This window comes from Anabrus simplex, chromosome 1 (genome assembly GCF_040414725.1).
Source record: "Anabrus simplex isolate iqAnaSimp1 chromosome 1, ASM4041472v1, whole genome shotgun sequence".
Taxonomy (NCBI): domain Eukaryota; kingdom Metazoa; phylum Arthropoda; class Insecta; order Orthoptera; family Tettigoniidae; genus Anabrus; species Anabrus simplex.
The window spans coordinates 1,545,984,725-1,546,004,007 of NC_090265.1; positions in this window are offsets into that span (position 1 = coordinate 1,545,984,725).

Here is a 19,283-nt window from a genome sequence, read left to right on the forward strand (position 1 = left end):
AGGAGAGTAGCAGCCTTTCGGAATTTGCGAGGGTAAATGTCTGGGTGATTGACTGATATGGCCTTGTAATGATAATTAATTTGGCTTAGATATGTTGTTAATGCTACACGGCGGAAAGCAACGGGAAAATACAGCCGTAACTCCCGAGGACATGCAGCTCGCTCTGTATGATTGAATTACGTACTGATGATGGCTTCTTTCCGGGTAAAATACTTAGGAGATAAAATAATCCCCAATTCGGATTTTCGGGTTAAGACAGTACGAGAGGGCGCAATCATCAGGAGAATACAGTAAATATCGACCTTCTGGGAGTCTGAATGTGGAATGTTAAAAGTGTCAATCTTTGTATTAGTTTAAAACTAACCCCATGGCACCACAACCCTTGGAGGGCCTTGGCCTACCAGGCGACCGCTGCTCAGTCCAAAGGCCTGCAGATTACGAGGTGTTGTGTGGTCAGTACAACGAATCCTCTCGGCCGTTATACTTGGCTTTCTAGACCGGGGACGCTATCTCAGCGTCAGGTAGCTCCTCAGCTCTAATCACGTAGCCTGAGTGGACCTCGAACCAGCCCTCAGATTCTGGTAAAAGTCCCTGACCTGGCCGGGTAAGAGGTAGGCACGCTACCCCTACACCACGGGACCAACTTTCTGGTAGTTTAGAGAACATGAAAGGGAAATATATAGACTGAAGTAGCCTATAATGTACTTGGTATAAGCAAAGTACGTTGGCAGGAAGAGCAGGATATCTGGTGAGTCGACTACAGAATTATCAACACAAGACGAAATAGGGAAAATGTAGGAGTAAGAAAATGAGGCAGTCCGCCTGTGTGGTGTAGTGGTTAGTGTGATTAGCTGCCACCCCAGGAGGCCCGGGTTCGATTCCCGGCTCTGCCATGAAATTTGAAAAGTGGTACGAGGGCTGGCACGGGGTCCACTCAGCCTCGGGAGGTCAACTGAGTAGAGGGGGAGGGGTCGATTCCCACCTCAGCCATCCTGGAAGTGGTTTCCCGCGGTTTCCCACTTCTCCTCCAGACAAATGTGGGGATGGTACCTAACTTAAGGCCACGGCCGCTTCCTTCCCTCTTCCTTGCCTATCCCTTTCATTCTTCCCATCCCCCCGCAAGGCCCCTGTTCAGCATAGCAGGTGAGGCCGCCTGGGCGAGGTGCTGGCCATTCTCCCCAGTTGTATCCCCGACCCAATGTCTCGTGCTTCAGGACACTGCCCTAGAGGCGGTAGAAGTGGGATCCGTCGCTGAGTCCGAGGGAAAAACCAACCCTGGAGGGTAAACAGATTAAGAAAGAAAGAAAGAAAGAAAGAAAGAAAGAAAGAAAGAAAGAAAGAAAAATGAAGCAGCGAGTGTTACTATGACCAGTGTAGAAAACGGATGATTGTTGTAAAGACAGGCCCCATGCCAATGCCCATCACAATAGTGCAGTTCTATATCATACCAGTATGAAATTGTCATTTCATGGGATTTGGTATAAGATCTGGAAAAATTGCTCAATGGGATGGGCACAATCTTGGAGGAGTAAACAGAAGGTAAAAGAGTGCAGTCGAACGAAGTCAGATGATGCGGGAAATGTTACATTAGGAAGTGAGGTCTTAAAGGAAATAGATTATTATTGCTACTTGGGTAGTAGAATAACTAACAATGGGAAACTTGAGGAGGATACAAAATGCAGGCTAACACAAACAAGAAAGGCCTTCCTTAAGAAAATATCACTGCTCTCTTCAAACAAGGATATACAAATTATAATAACGTTTTTGAATACTTTCGCCTGGAGCGTGGCATTGTATGGAAGCGAAACGTAGACAATAAATAGTCTATGGACTGATGACGCAAACAATATCGTGAAGGGTGGTATGAGACTTCGAAGTTTCCCGTTTCCCAATTAAGGTCACGGCTGGATGGCTCAACCGGTAGAACATTGGCCTTCTGCGCCCAAGTTAGTGGGTTCGATTTCGGCCCTGAAGGTGCTCAAATATTTCAGATTCTAATCGATAGATTTACTGGCACGTAAATTAAATCCTGAAAAACTAAATTCCTGCACTTCGGCTTCTTCGTCCATCGTTATCGTAAACCTATTAGTGTGACATTAAATCAACAGTAAAAAAAAGACACTTTCTCGTTTCCTTTTGAAAAATTAGGACTGGACCATGGAAGATAAGAGAAGTAGAAGAGAGTCTTTAATGAATTTCTAGTAAGATGCGTAGAAGCGTAAGAGACTACAGCGCTACACAGCGCATCAATGTAAGTAAGTAAGTAAGTAAGTAAGTAAGTAAGTAAGTAAGTAAGTAAGTAAGTAAGTAAGTATGTATGTATGTATGTATGTATGTATGTATGTATGTATGTATGTATGTATGTATAAGACACTGACATCTCTTGAGTTACGCAGTATTTTTATATTTTAAATATCCGTTGATACAGGACAAAACAAAGCTTTCATTTACGGTTCTCACCTGTTTTCGGCTGTGATATTCGAGAAGCTCTGACGTATCGGTGGTGCTGTGTAATGGTATTCAGGGTTCAGCCAGTATCTTTGGATGGATGCTGCAGAAAGTGTTACTCGTGGGGTCAGCGATGCTGCAATAATAGTTTCTGGGTCAAGAAGGAAAGCTAGCGAACGCCTTGACTAACGGCTCTGGGGTTTCCATATAACCATACTAGGAAGATTTAATTTCAGTCAAACTGTTTCAAAGAAATTAATAGTTTTGTCATGGGGCCTCACGTCACCCCACTCCTCCCACCGCCAAGGGTCAAAATCCCTTTGGGATGTATTGTTCTAAAACCAGTTCTTATTTTAATTTAAGGATGATGAGCACCAATCATATGAAATGTTAACTTCGTAAGTCTAAGGTTTCAGAGAAATTAATATTTCTGTCATCAAGCCTCACCCCTCAGTCAAAACCACTTATGAGTGTTTTGTTTTAAGACCACTTCTTATTTAAAATCTAAGATATAGAGAAGTAACCATCATCTGAAATTTCAACCTCGTGTGTAGAACGATTTCAGTGATATGAATATTTGTGTTTTGAGGCCTCACCCTCCCGGTCGAAACTCCTGAGGGCTGTACTGCTTTAAGATGACTTCTTATATAAAATCTATGACATGAGGAGCAACGATCATGTAAAATTTTAGCTTCATAAGTCAACTGTTTTCGAGAAATTAATATTTTTGTCATCAGGTCTCACTCCCCACTCAAAACTTCTTAGGAGTGTAGTTTGAAGATCGCTTCTTATTTACAATCTAAGACATTGAGAGGTAACCATCATGTGAAATTTCAACCTCTTATTTCAAACGGTTTCAGAGATATGAATATTTATGTTTTCAGGTCTCATCCTACCGGTCAAAACCCCTTAGGAGTATATTGCTTTAAGACCTCTTCTTACTTATAATAGGCCTACAAGGTATATAGGAAGAACCATCATGTGAAAATTCAACCGCTTATGTCAAATGGTTTCTGAGGAAATACTTTTGTTTTCGGGTATTAACCCCCATTTAACCCTGAAGGGCTGAAAGTTTTCCTAAACTTGTCCGAATTCCAACTTAAATGGTCCGTTATTGGACAAGTCCAATAATTCCAAGTCCAAATTATGAATCTGTTCATTCAAGACAAATATATCAGATTCCTTACATCAAATTTGTCCGATTTAACATATGGTACATATAGGAGCAATTATTGAGTGAAATTTCAATTTTGTCCGGTGAACGGTTTCGGACTAATAAATATTTTGGTTTTCAGGGATTTATCCCCGTTTCATCCCCTTGAAGGTGAGACCCTTCCCTAGTTGGTGCCACTGTATCCCCAACATTTCATTCCTTTATGTCCAGTTGTTCTGTCTGAGCAATGATTGACAAATAGTCAGGACTGCCTTCTACACACACAACACTCACACACGATAACCACATAATCCACGTCGGTGCTTGCATATCACCGTCAAAGCTAATGACTTAACCAGCAGTAGACATTGATTCTTGATACACATTGTATAAATCGATCGGGCACCTTAAACATTCTCTCCAAGGGCGGAGAGGGCCACCTGCATATTTGCGACCAGAGCAGTTCTCACGACTTGTTTTTCAGAAGGGCAATAGTAATGTCAAACCTTTTAACAGTACAACTTATTCTGATACTTCCGCTTTTCCCACTGGTGCGAACTGTGTCGTACATGTAGATTTGGTTATGTTTTACGGCTGGATGCCCTTCCTGACGCCAAACATATATGGAGGGATGTAATACTATCGTGTGTGTCTTGGTAGTGTGGTGTGTTGTCTGAATATGAAGAGAAGAGCGAGCACAGCATTTCCTTTAAAATAAATAGTAAAGTTCAGGATCTGTTTTCATATTTTCATATTTGCACCTCTGGTTCATTCCTCCGTTACTGAATTTTACCCATATTCCAGAGATAAAGGTTATCTTCTTCTTTTCCTTCAGCGTTCGTCCCTCTTGCTGGCGGGGTTCACTATATAGATTCGTTGTCTCCATTTAGTTGTCTTGTCAGGGTGGAGACTGACGCTCTTCAGGTCTTTGTGAAGGGTATCGGCCCATCGCTGTTTTGGTCGTCCTTTAGGTCTCCTACCGGCGACTTCTAACATGTAACCCGTCTTCGCGATAGTGTCGGTGTCTGCCCTTAGTACATGTCGAAACCATCGTAAACGATTCTCGCGCATTTTTTCTTGAATCGGTGCAATGCCAAATCTCTCGCTGATGGATTCATGGGAGATGCGAACCAGTTTAGTGATGCCAGCTATCCTCCTCAGCATCTTAGTCTCCATGACACCCAATCGACGCTCTGTCTTAGTCATACTCGGCCAACATTCGCAACCATACAGTGCAACAGTCGGATGACAGTACAATAGATTTTTGATTTGAGATTTCATCCTCCGGTTGCAAGTGACGCCGGGTGTTGTTCTCCATTTCATCCAGACTGCGGATATCCTTGCATTGACCTCTTCGACAAGTCGGCCATCATCAGTGATCGCGGAACCAAGATACTTGAATCCTGTCACTCGCGGCAGGTCCTCATCGTCTTCCTGAATGGTTCCGATTGCTTGTGGATCTGACGTCATATATTCAGTCTTAATTTTAGTTAAGCGCAGGCCGTATTGCGCCAGCCGATCGCTCCATTCTTGGGCTTGGCATTGCAGATCAACCTGGGTCTCAGAGGCCAACATGACTTCGTAAAGAAGCGTCCATGGCAAAGCACGGTGTAGGTTTGCTGTTACAGTGTCCATCACTAGAATGAACAAGAGCGGTGACAGCGCTGAACCTTGGTGAACGTCGACGGTGATGGGAAAGTCACTGTATGCTCCTGCGGCTGCCTGAATATAGCTCCGTGGTTCTACATAAAGCAGCTGAACCCAGTTGACAAGGTATTCTGATATGCCATGCTCTCGCAGTGCTAGCCATATGAGGTCATGCAGTACGCGATCAAAGGCCTTCTCAAGCTCTCACGATGCTTTTCAACCAAGAGCCGTGCAGCATGGATTGCATCAGCAGTGCCACAATTCTTTAAAAAATCCAGCTTGGTTTCTGGAAACCTTAACGACATGTTTTACGGCTGGATGCCCTTCCTGACGCCAATCTTATAAAGGTTATCAATATAACCTAACTTCTCCTTATAGAATGCAGAGTTTCACATCAAGTTTCTTTACTCCGTTTTAATATTAATTATTAGTTATATTGTCTGGGTGCGAAGTGAACAACGATGTCAACCAGGATATCTTTAATCCCTCGATTTCAAACATATACTGTATTAGAGAAACAAGCTGTAAGTCATCGTTTAAAACTATTGCGTCCTACATTTAGAATCCACCTGTTATGTATTTCTGTCTGTTTACTCGTCAGCATTTTTAGGCATGCTACAAAATTAAAACTTGACATCAGACCACCTGATATCCCCATAGAACAATTGAAAATTTACAAAACTGGAAGGTGGTGGTGGTGGTGGGGGGGGGGGGAAGAGATTTCGAAATTGAGGTTCAGAAGGAAACCAGAATACCAATGTATGTATAAGCATTTTTCATCCAATACGAAACTTTCTTCCTAAAGCGATGACCTATAGTGTTTGTGGCTTACGTTTCCTTATAGCCCAAGATAGTGTTCAAAATAATGCTCCCAACCGCACGGCCAACTCGACCGGGATGCATATACCTGGTTCGAACCCCACTGTCGGCAGCACTGAAGATGGTTTTCCGTGGTTCCCCATTTTCACACCAAGCAAATGCTGGGGCTGTACCTTAATTAAGGCCACGGCCGCTTCCTTCCCATTCCTAACCGTTTCCAGTCCCATCATCGCCATAAGACATATCTGTGTCGGTGCTACGTAATATATCTAGGTGTTCTGCCTTATGGCAGGTCTTGTCATGGGATGAACCTCTTCCACTGTTGCCTGTCCTGCGCCAAGTTTTTCATGTCCGAATATTTATTTCCTTCGATATTGTCCAACATTTGATATTTTTCCTTCCTCTTCCTCGTTTGCCTTTCACCATTCCTTCTATTCCTTCTTTCAGTAAACAGTCTCTCCTCAAACAATGTCCGATCCAGTTCAGTTTTCTCCTTCTAATGGTGTGTAACATACTTCGTTCTTCTCCAAATCTTCGTAATACCTCCTCATTCCTTACCCGGTCTTCCCATTTCACTCGTTCTATTCTCCTCCATACCCACATCTCTAGGGCCTACAATCTTCTCTCATCTTTCTTTCTCAATGTCCAAGTCTCTGCGCCATACAGCGCTATGCTCCAAATGTAACACTTAGCAAGTCTTTTCCTCAAATCTTTGTTTAGTGGTCCACAAAATAATTTTGATTTTTTCCTAAAGCCTTCTTTTGCTATGGCAATTCTTTTCTTAATTTGTGTTGTGCAATACATATCATCTCTGATCATACTTCCCAAATACTTGAAGTTACTGACTTGCTCTATTTTTTCTCCTCCTATACTAATATGACAACTTCTACCTTTTCCTCCAATTATCATACTTTTGGTCTTCTTCTTAATTCTCATTCCATATTCTTCTAGTTTCATGTTGAGTTTATCTAACATTTGTATCATTTCACGCTCGCTTTCTCCCATCACAACCATATCATCTGCAAATCTTATACATTCTACTTTCCTACCTCCAACACAAACTCCACTATTTCCATTAAAACTTTCATTGATTATTTCTTCGAGATAGATGTTGAACAGTGTCGGTGATAAAGAGCAGCCCTGTCTTACACCTCTTCCTAATTCAATTTCTTCACTCAACTCATCTCCTATTCTCACTCTTGCTCTCTGGTTTAAATACAAATTCTTTATTAGCCTTCTATCCCTCCAAAAAACTCCATGTTTCTTCAGGATTGTCATCAATTTGTCCCATCTGACACAGTCAAAAGCCTTCTCAAGGTCAATAAATACAGCATAAACCTTCCTGTTTTTCTCTATGTACCTCTCCCCTATCACCCTCAGAAGTCCAATGGCGTCTCTTGTTCCAACTCCTCTCCTGAAACCAAACTGTTCTTCACCTATAAAGTTATTCAGCTTTCCATATATCCTTCTGTTGAGCGTCCGCAGTAAGACTTTGGCTGCATGTGAAGTTAGACTCAATGTCCTATGTTCATCACATTTTTTGCTATTCTTTTTCTTTTCCATAGGGATTAAGATGATTTCACTGAAGTCCTTTGGCCATTTTCCTGGCATGTATATTTGATTACATAATCCAATCAACTCCTTTCTTCCTTCATTATTTAACGCTTTTAACAGTTCAACAGGAATCTCATCTATTCCCATTGCTTTTCAATTTTTCATCTCGTTCAGTGATGCTTCGATCTCTCTTCTCAGTATTGTACCATTACGTTACATTAGCGGCCGTCAATGGAATGAATACAGTGGACAAAGATGGCGGACAATAACTTCAGGTGCAAGTACACAGAGTAGTGATCGAATAAATCGATATCGCCCGGCCGCAAGGGAAAAGAATTTCAAGAGTTAAATAATGACGGACGAAAAAAATTTGAAAGAGAACGATTCTTGACTACTTTGTGACTGATGAAAGCTACAAGTTCAAGGGAAGCTGCACGGCTTATAATAAGATTATTAAAAGATCAACTCAACGTCACATACGGAAATATTGATATATTAACGGAATAGAAGACCCTATCTGCAAGAATACAATACGGAAAAGGAGTATATTTGAAAGAAATATTCGTCACTGTGAGATCTGAAGTCAGAATCGGGGAAAGAAAGCTTCAGCTGAATTACACGTTGCCGAAAGTAGTACCATAACGGCAAAATTTATTGTTTCCAGGAGGGAGGCAATAGCTGTTTAAGCAAAAGAAAGAACAAGGAATAGGCCAAATTAGAGAACATTATAAATTTAAAGAAAAGAATATTTTCGTCTAACACGAGTTTCCAACAACAAGTATTGGGAATTGAATTGCCTATTTTTCACCAGTATACTATGTACTCTACCATATTTTTGTTCTTTTATGATTGCATGATGACTGGTGACATGGACTCAGCTTAAACAGAGGAAATGTTTTGCTCAAGACTGATTAGCTCAAGCCAAGACCCAAGATGAAGCCGCAGATGACGTAGTCTTCGGATCGCAGCGATTGCCTGTTCCATGATGCCGTAGTCCAGCTGAGAGCCAGCAGAAATCCAGTTACGAGATAAGTATTACGAGTTGCATCGTAATGAATTTCAAATCAATTAATGAAAAATATTTATAGGTGTACAGGAATGCTAGATATAAGAGATCAAGTGCCAATGAGAAGATATATGAATACAAATGCGATTTATTAGCCGATGAAAAGTGCTATTTTGTGCTATATAACTGCAATGCTAATGTGATAATGTTAAGGTTATTGGTAACTAGATATGACTGAGTATTTATGCATGTTTTGTGCCAATTAATACGTATAGACCGTGAAGCGTTTAACTAGTTGTGGATGTATAAATATAAGCGAGATATAAGACGTAACCTAGAAATTCAGGTCAATATGTATACCAACCATGGCCAGTATGATAATAATATGGTAAAGAAGTGTTTGATATTACGAAGTTGCAGTGTATAAAGAATAGTCAGGTTATTGAATACTGCGTCCGTAACACAGGGGTTATTTTAGTGGAATTGAGTGATGATATATTTTAAATATGAAGACATATATATTTACAGAGGAAAAGAAATGTTAATGTGGCATGTTATATGTAGAATGAGGAAACATGTTTCTGTTCGTTATTGAAGAATGGGATAGATAATTAGAATGCGGATTCCTGTGTTACGTAATATATTAGATTTGGGTTAGCACTGCAAGTAATGAATATAGGCCATGTTGAGTTGAATGCATGTTTCGATCCATGCTGTTTTTGTTTCGTTGTAACTTTCGGAAGAGGATATGGTGAGGTTACGTGTTTGTTACGTATTACGATATATATATCTTTAGGAGTAGAATGAAATCTCGCACATTTACGTATTTGAAGGTCAGCATGTTAGCGCTTACACGAAGTACGGTCTGCTTTATCGAAACTATGGCACAGCGAAGAAATATTTGGGAGTATGTAAATATTTTAGCACATAACTTGCACTGTATGGCACGATTTTCGCAGATTAGAATGACGTACCGTCAAATCTATGGCACTCCGTACTAGATTTATTTGGTTTATGTTGTACTGATGGTGATGTACTGAATTAATCTATTCATTTGGGTTATGATAGGAATTTTTGGTAACTGTATGGGTGTTTTGAACCCATAATTAAAAATGCGAATGCTTATCTCGTAACGTGGAAAGTCACAAACAAGAAGCCAAACGTATATACTTAAATTGTTGGTCAAATAGACCGAAAACCAAAATAAAACTTAACTTATGCCCCAAAGAAAATTCCAAACAACATTAAATGAAAGATATTCCACTCCTCCTTGATTTAATAAAGTTCTGATCCCTATTTGTCCCCTTATACGAATTTAATCATGGAAGATATGGTATAATTTGGTTATTATCAATTATGTAAACAAATGTATTGAAGATTTGAACGTTTTTCAAATATGTTTATTCCGGAATCCAAGTACTTTGAGGATGATACTTAAAATATTACGATTTTCCTTTCCTTATTGCCAATGAATATATATGATTCATTGTAATTATACATTAGCATGCTAATAAATTGTATATAGATTTGATTTTGCATTTATAATCCTTAAGTAGGTAGTAGTAGGATAGCATATGGAATTATTGAGCTAGCTTACACTTAATATTAGGTGAGGATCTGATAACTTCTTTTAATATAAGGATATATTATAAATATTTCAACGGATGGCGACTCTTCAACGGAATCCGCGATTTAATTAATGCATATAGGAACAACGAAGCGAGTTTTACCCTGAGAAATGATTATATGCCATATGTTAGAACTTATGCTCGTAAATACAATTCCAGTTTGGAATCTTTGTGTGACTTGCGACCCGATACTTAGAATTAAGAGGCCGGAGTAATATTTACCTACGTGAATGAACAGGTAATACTTCAAAAACGTAAGACAGATATGCTGGTAAAGGTCGCAACTCAAAAGTATGGCATATATAAAATTGCCGCCCATACGTGGTGCAAGTTGAAGAATAAGGTACCGTAGTCGCCAAATATTATTAATTTTTGTCCCGACCGTGAGGCAAGTTTGAAGAGGTCGGATGATTAATTGAATTCTGGGTGTACAGAAATTTTTATAATTTGATTATGGAGCAGATATTGAGGATGAGATATGGATGATTGGATTGGACATGGGTTATATGATGCCGTAGCCTCAAGCAAGTTGAAAAGGGTACCCTGGCTATTCTGTAATATTCTGAGCTTTTATTCGTGAAGTGAGCCGCTGAAAGAGGAATGAGGAGGAAAATATATCGCGATAAAGGAATATTGAGAAGACTGATTATGGATGACATGAAGATATATGAGGTCAGATTATAGCGGTGAAGAGAAATAATAGAAAAAGAGGATGGCAAACATAATATGGTATACCCTGATCAAGAAGAAAGCTGCACATTGAATTAGAATGTAACTATGAGGCTGTATGGAAGAATGAGATGAAGCATGATGGAGTGCGGATGCAAATATGGCATGCGATGAAGGATGATTTCTTATACTAGGAATAATGTAGGAAAAGGATTGAATATGCATTTATTTAGATTGTTCCGAGAAAATTTCGTTAGGTACTTAGGATAATGGAAATGTATTAATGCAATGTTAATTTTATTTATTGTATATGTAGGCTAAGTAAACAAGGGATAAACATAATTGAAAATGATTATTATTTTAAATGTTTGGATTCTTGTGTGACTTGGACAGGCTGGTTTGGGTTGAGCTAAAGTAGTCTTGGGTGAACATTCCTAATTAAGAAAGAATTTATTGAAGTACTAGAAGTAGTAGAATAAGTGTATAATTAAGTCTGTCAGACTGTGTTATAGTAATATTTAGAGATTGAATTAGCTGAGTTAAGGAATACATAGAGAAAGTTAGGTTTATAAAGAATTTAACAGGTACATTAGAGAATTATAAACAATATTGAGATGTCGAATTTAGCCCAGTTGAAATCCCAACTTGAGGGATACCAAAAGGTAACTGAGGAGGAAGTCAGGAAAAGAGATGAAGCGATACAGGAAGTTAGGGATAATCAAAAGGGAATTTTGGAAAAATTCCAAGAAATAATGAGCAGGCAAAATGAGAAATTTCAAGAGATGATTAATGGGCACAATGAGGAAACAAGAAGGCAAAATGAGAAATTTCAAGAGATGATTAACGGACATAATGTGGAAGCAAGAAAACGGAATGAGGAAGAAAGAAGAGAAAGACAGGAGGAGGCAAGAAGGCAAAATGAGAAATTACAGGAGATGATTAATGAGAGATTTCAAGAAATGATTATTAGGCAGGAGGAAAAGCAGCAAGAAGAGATTAACAGGCAAAATGAGAGGCAGCAAGAATTGAGGGAAGAAATGAAAGAGGTAATAAGAACGGAAATTGAGAAATTTGGAAGCGAAGTTACGCAAATTAAAACAGATATCGATGAGCTGCGTAGCCAGGTGACGGAGATTGTGGAAAACAGGAGTGAGGAAGTTAATATAAAAATAAATGAGGTTAGCAAGGAATTGAAGGAAAGTAGGGAGGCTATACGAACTTTGAAGGAAAAGGAAATGAAAGGTTTGACGGAGAATTTGGAAAACTTGAAATTAAATTCTACGGAGAGATGGGAACAGTATCAAGAAAGGATGAACAAGTTAGATGAGGTAATAGGAAATACAAATAAGTCTATAGAAGTAAATTTTATTTTGGCGAGAGAACAGGTATCGAATAAAATAGATATAATCCGAGAGGAAGTAGAGCGGAATAAAAATGAGGTTGACAGTAGAGTTAACAATACGGAAAGGGAGTTGCGGACTATCAGAAAAGAGATACAGGAATTAAGGGTGCATGACCAAAACACAGGATCCAGTATGTTAGGGAATATGGATATTCGAATGAATGAGAGAGAAACAACACCGACGATGACGACGGATTCCAACCAAGTTATCAACGGTGGAATGATTGGAAACGGGAATTGTAGCAGTGGAGGTCCAGCCGTAATAAATATTATTAAGACAGTTGATGATAGACCAAAACATTTTGATAATACCGCAAGTTTATCACCTAAGCAATTTCTTCGGGAAATGGAGGATTATTTTAGGGCTAATCAGATTCCGAATGAGAGAAAGCTAAAAATAGTTGAAAAGCACTTGGATTCTAACCCTGGCATATGGTACCAAGCATTTAGGTACAGCTTTCATGATTATGAGGAATTTAAAACAGCATTCTTGCGAAGGTACTGGAGCTCAGAGGCACAATTACAGCTTAGGATGGAGCTATACTCCCGAAAATTCGCATTTAATGGGCAAACAAGATACTCAGACTATTTCGCATTCCAATTTCAACGATTTCAAGATCTGGACGCCGCACCAAGCGAATTGGAAGCAATAAAAACAATCCATAGGCAATTTCCGCCCGAGGTGCAAAGGCACTTGGCAGTAGCAAATGTTCAGACTGCTATAGAAATGGAAGACCGGCTAAGGCAGCTAGACATGGCAACTGCACATCCCACAACCAGGTTAATGAGGAATGCAGAGAATGAGGCATCGATAAATGTGATAACGCCGGATAATGTGGAGAATAATAGATGGAGAGAACTTAAGAATGGTGTTAGAAACCGGGAAATGGATGGAAAGAAAGAAGCGAAGGAATGCCAATGCCAGAAAGGATATGTAAATCGACGGACATATCAAACGAGCGATAGATATGTACCATATTATAGGACAAATAATAGATACGCAGGAAACGGAGCTCGGAATAATTTTCGAAGAAGACAACCCTACGAAGGAAGAAGAGAACAAAGTTTCAGAGGTAGAGAATTTGCCAAGAGAAAATATATCCAAGAGTTAAGGGAAAGTTCAAATAATAAGGATAAATGGGAACAAGCGATTAAGGACAAAGAAGTGGTAGGTGATATGGAAGGTGCGGAGAGCTTAGAACTCCAGGAATACAAGAAGATGGAGGCAGCGAAACGAAGATTGAATCCGAACGCACAAAACTTTAGTGCAGGGATAGACGTTTCCGAGAAAAAAAAAACGTCGATTATAAATTAGGCATAAATGATAGGTGCAATAAAGAAAGGAAATCGAATGGCAAAATTATCAGTTGGTTAATTGCGCAGATCGAATCATGGGAAATACAACCGGAAGATTTACTGTATGAAGAATCATCGAATGTAGGACCACAAGGAGTAAATTTACCAATAATTATTGTAAGAGTAAACGAAATGAGGACCCATTGTCTGATAGATTCTGGGGCAAGTATTAGTGTGATCTCGAATATGTTATTCTTAGAATTAGAGAGGAAAATGAAATTACCAACGATACCTGTGTCAGGAATAAAAATCAAGGGAATTATACCAGACAAAACTGTGGAATGCAAAATGCAAACGTATTTGAAAATCGGAATAGGGAACCGAAGATTTGAGCACCCATTTATAATTATGAACAGAATAAAGTACAATATTATTTTAGGCGTGGATTTCATGGTTGCTACGAAAATGGTCATTGATATGGAGAGACAGGAAATTAGGTTTCCAATTAGCGAAGAACATGGGAAGGAAACCACAGAAAGACTCAGAATAAGCATTCGGAAGGATCTGTCAGAACACATGAGAATTGTAGGTCGAGAGACAAATGGCCATGACCAGGAGAGCAATGTCATAAACCAAAGCTCAAATCAGGCAGCAGAATTAGAGATAGCCCACACTATTGAAAGAATATTGAGTTTAGAGGAAGAAGAAAAGGATCAAGAAATATGGGAAAGCCTTTCGGAAGCTAAGATTTCGCCAGAGGAGAAAACCAGGTTGTACGAAATTTTGAAGAAATATTCAGACATATTTAAGAATAAACCAGGAAAAATCCCCAATTTCAAATACAAGCTGATGGTTAACGATTGGACACCGTATAAAGCAAAGCTGTATGATATACCTGAAAAATATTTCCAGCAAGTGAAAGAAATAATCCAGGAGATGTTGGATGATGAGATAATAGTTAAAACAGCTACACCATATTTGAACCCATTAGTAATCGTAAAGAAAAGCAACGGTAGCCTCAGAATTTGCCTAGACGCGAGGTCTATAAACGGGAAGCTAATTCCAGAATATGATAAGGTACCGAAAATTAAGGACATCATTAAGAAATTCAAGAACATGAGGTATTTTTCTAGCCTTGATTTCACGTCATCATTCCATCATATTGTGTTGGAGGAAAAGTCACGACTATTGACTGGTTTCATGTTCGACAATCAAACATATGCTTACTGTAGACTCCCATTTGGGTTGAAAAATAGTTGTGCTGTTCTCATCAGGGCTCTGGATAGAAATTTGACAGCAGAAGTAAAGAGTTATGTGACTTCTTATGTTGACGATTTAATCCTGGCAACAAGAACTTACGAAGAGCACTGTGAGAGACTTGAAAAATTACTGGATAACTTGAAGAACACTGGATTTAAAGTCAATGTTGCAAAGTCAAAGTTCTGCCAGTCAGAGATCCCTTTTGTTGGACATGTTATCGACGGTGAAGGAATACGACCTAACCCAGCTAAAATTAAAGCAATATGTGATTTCCCGAGGCCAACAAGAATAAAGCAGATTAGACAATTCCTTGGAATGACGCAATTCTTTGCAGATCACTGTGATAGGTATACCGAGGTAGCAGCACCGTTACAGGAGTTATTAAAAATAAATAATAGGTGGAAATGGGGAAATGAAGCAGAAAAGGCGTTCGTACAAATGAAGGAATTAATGGCGAATTGTATCAGATTGGGTTATCCTGATTACGAGAAAGAATTCATAATACAATCCGATGCATCTAGGATTGGAATCGGTGCATGCTTGTATCAAGAAGAACCAGAAGACGGAAAGAAGCGAACATATTTGGCATTTGCAAGCCGTAAATTAAGAAAGCACGAACAAAATTACACGACAACCGAGCAGGAACTTTTGGCAATAGTATTCGCATTGCAGCAATGGGCGAAAATAGTAAGTGGATATCCCGTCACCATACGCACTGATCATAAGGCGTAAGTCTTTGGTTTGAAGGCCGCAATGGCAAGCGAACGAGTAACGCGCTGGATATTATTCACACAGCAGTTTCAGTTGAAAATAGAACATTGTAGAGGAAAGGATAATATATTGGCCGATGCTTTGAGTAGAAATCCAGAACCAACGGAAGAGTTAGTACATCAAATAGAGTTGGATGACCATGACGAGCAAATCATTGAAAGGCTGCGAAATATTGAGGTATTACAAAGGGCAGATGAGAATCTAGCTAAAATACTGGATAAATTGGAAGGGCAGACTACGGAAACAAACATAACACAGACATACCGGATTATAAATGGAAGATTAAATAAGTATCTTCTTGAAGGTCAGAGGAAAGCACGAATTGTGATACCAACCCAATTACAAAAAGAGTTAATATGGTTGACCCACCGGACCACTGGACACGGAGGTGTGGACAAAGTGCTAAATACTGTCTTGGAAAGATTTACCTGGAAAGGAATGAGGGCAATGATTAGGAAATTGATTAGGACATGTGACATCTGCCAGAGAACTAAACATAATGCAAGATTACTTACACACCAACCGATAGCAATAATACCAGAAGGAGCAAAAGAGATATTCGCAATCGACATTTTTGGACCACTTCCAGTGGCTAGTAAAGGAAGAAAGTTCATCGTAGTGACGATGGATATATTCTCTAAATATATAGTTTTACGACCAATACAGAGAGCTAATTCAAAACAAGTCCTCCACGCGTTCATTAATGGTGTCATACCAAGAATGGGAAAACCTGAGAGAGTACTGAGCGATCATGGTACTCAGTTTACGTCAGAACAGTTCCGTGAAGCTATGGAAAAGTTGAATATAAAACATGTGATGTGTTCAATTAGGCACCCATCGTCAAATCCAGTAGAGCGATGTATGAAAGAGATTTCGAAGTTTTGTCGGATTTACTGCGGAAATAAACATTGGAGATGGATTGATGTAATACCAATAATTGAGCACAGTATAAATAATACCGTACATGAATCAACTGGACAGATCCCAAGTGTATTACATAGAGATGAAATCCCACATAGGCCATGGGATGAAGTAATAGAAAGGCTAGTGGAAGAGAGACTGAGTGTTCAGGAATTAAATAGTATGGTACGCGCAAAATTGGAGGATCAATCACGGAAGAGGCTCAGGAGGTTACGAAACAAAAAGTTTCACCGTCAATTAAGAGTAAATGATCTTGTATTAGTTAAGAAAACGCCCAATTCCAACGTCATAGGGAAGGTATTTGCGAAATTTGCACATTTATATGATGGACCATATATCATTAAGAAAGTGTTTGGAAACAACGCATACCAGATCGAAAATATGTCAGGGACATATAAAGGGGTATATAACGCAGCAAACCTCAAGTACTATTACAGAGAAAATGAAGGATTAAGGCCAAATAATACCTTAGAAATCACTGAGAAAGAAAATGATCCATATATTGAATGTCAGACAGATAATGGGAATAAAAACGATGAGGAGTGACTATACGGAAGAAATTTAGAAATAATCAAACATGAAATGTGATACAGAGAATGAGGATAATGTAACGTAAAGGTCCATTATACAAGTATATGGAAGAGCGGATTAAATATGTTGTATCCAACATATTTAAAGTTAACGTGGAGGTGAAATGTACCATTACGTTACATTAGCGGCCGTCAATGGAATGAATACAGTGGACAAAGATGGCGGACAATAACTTCAGGTGCAAGTACACAGAGTAGTGATCGAATAAATCGATATCGCCCGGCCGCAAGGGAAAAGAATTTCAAGAGTTAAATAATGACGGACGAAAAAAATTTGAAAGAGAACGATTCTTGACTACTTTGTGACTGATGAAAGCTACAAGTTCAAGGGAAGCTGCACGGCTTATAATAAGATTATTAAAAGATCAACTCAACGTCACATACGGAAATATTGATATATTAACGGAATAGAAGACTCTATCTGCAAGAATACAATACGGAAAAGGAGTATATTTGAAAGAAATATTCGTCACTGTGAGATCTGAAGTCAGAATCGGGGAAAGAAAGCTTCAGCTGAATTACACGTTGCCGAAAGTAGTACCATAACGGCAAAATTTATTGTTTCCAGGAGGGAGGCAATAGCTGTTTAAGCAAAAGAAAGAACAAGGAATAGGCCAAATTAGAGAACATTATAAATTTAAAGAAAAGAATATTTTCGTCTAACACGAGTTTCCAACAACAAGTATTGGGAATTGAATTGCCTATTTTTCACCAGTATACTATGTACTCTACCATATTTTTGTTCTTTTATGATTGCATGATGACTGGTGACATGGACTCAGCTTAAACAGAGGAAATGTTTTGCTCAAGACTGATTAGCTCAAGCCAAGACCCAAGATGAAGCCGCAGATGACGTAGTCTTCGGATCGCAGCGATTGCCTGTTCCATGATGCCGTAGTCCAGCTGAGAGCCAGCAGAAATCCAGTTACGAGATAAGTATTACGAGTTGCATCGTAATGAATTTCAAATCAATTAATGAAAAATATTTATAGGTGTACAGGAATGCTAGATATAAGAGATCAAGTGCCAATGAGAAGATATATGAATACAAATGCGATTTATTAGCCGATGAAAAGTGCTATTTTGTGCTATATAACTGCAATGCTAATGTGATAATGTTAAGGTTATTGGTAACTAGATATGACTGAGTATTTATGCATGTTTTGTGCCAATTAATACGTATAGACCGTGAAGCGTTTAACTAGTTGTGGATGTATAAATATAAGCGAGATATAAGACGTAACCTAGAAATTCAGGTCAATATGTATACCAACCATGGCCAGTATGATAATAATATGGTAAAGAAGTGTTTGATATTACGAAGTTGCAGTGTATAAAGAATAGTCAGGTTATTGAATACTGCGTCCGTAACACAGGGGTTATTTTAGTGGAATTGAGTGATGATATATTTTAAATATGAAGACATATATATTTACAGAGGAAAAGAAATGTTAATGTGGCATGTTATATGTAGAATGAGGAAACATGTTTCTGTTCGTTATTGAAGAATGGGATAGATAATTAGAATGCGGATTCCTGTGTTACGTAATATATTAGATTTGGGTTAGCACTGCAAGTAATGAATATAGGCCATGTTGAGTTGAATGCATGTTTCGATCCATGCTGTTTTTGTTTCGTTGTAACTTTCGGAAGAGGATATGGTGAGGTTACGTGTTTGTTACGTATTACGATATATATATCTTTAGGAGTAGAATGAAATCTCGCACATTTACGTATTTGAAGGTCAGCATGTTAGCGCTTACACGAAGTACGGTCTGCTTTATCGAAACTATGGCACAGCGAAGAAATATTTGGGAGTATGTAAATATTTTAGCACATAACTTGCACTGTATGGCACGATTTTCGCAGATTAGAATGACGTACCGTCAAATCTATGGCACTCCGTACTAGATTTATTTGGTTTATGTTGTACTGATGGTGATGTACTGAATTAATCTATTCATTTGGGTTATGATAGGAATTTTTGGTAACTGTATGGGTGTTTTGAACCCATAATTAAAAATGCGAATGCTTATCTCGTAACGTGGAAAGTCACAAACAAGAAGCCAAACGTATATACTTAAATTGTTGGTCAAATAGACCGAAAACCAAAATAAAA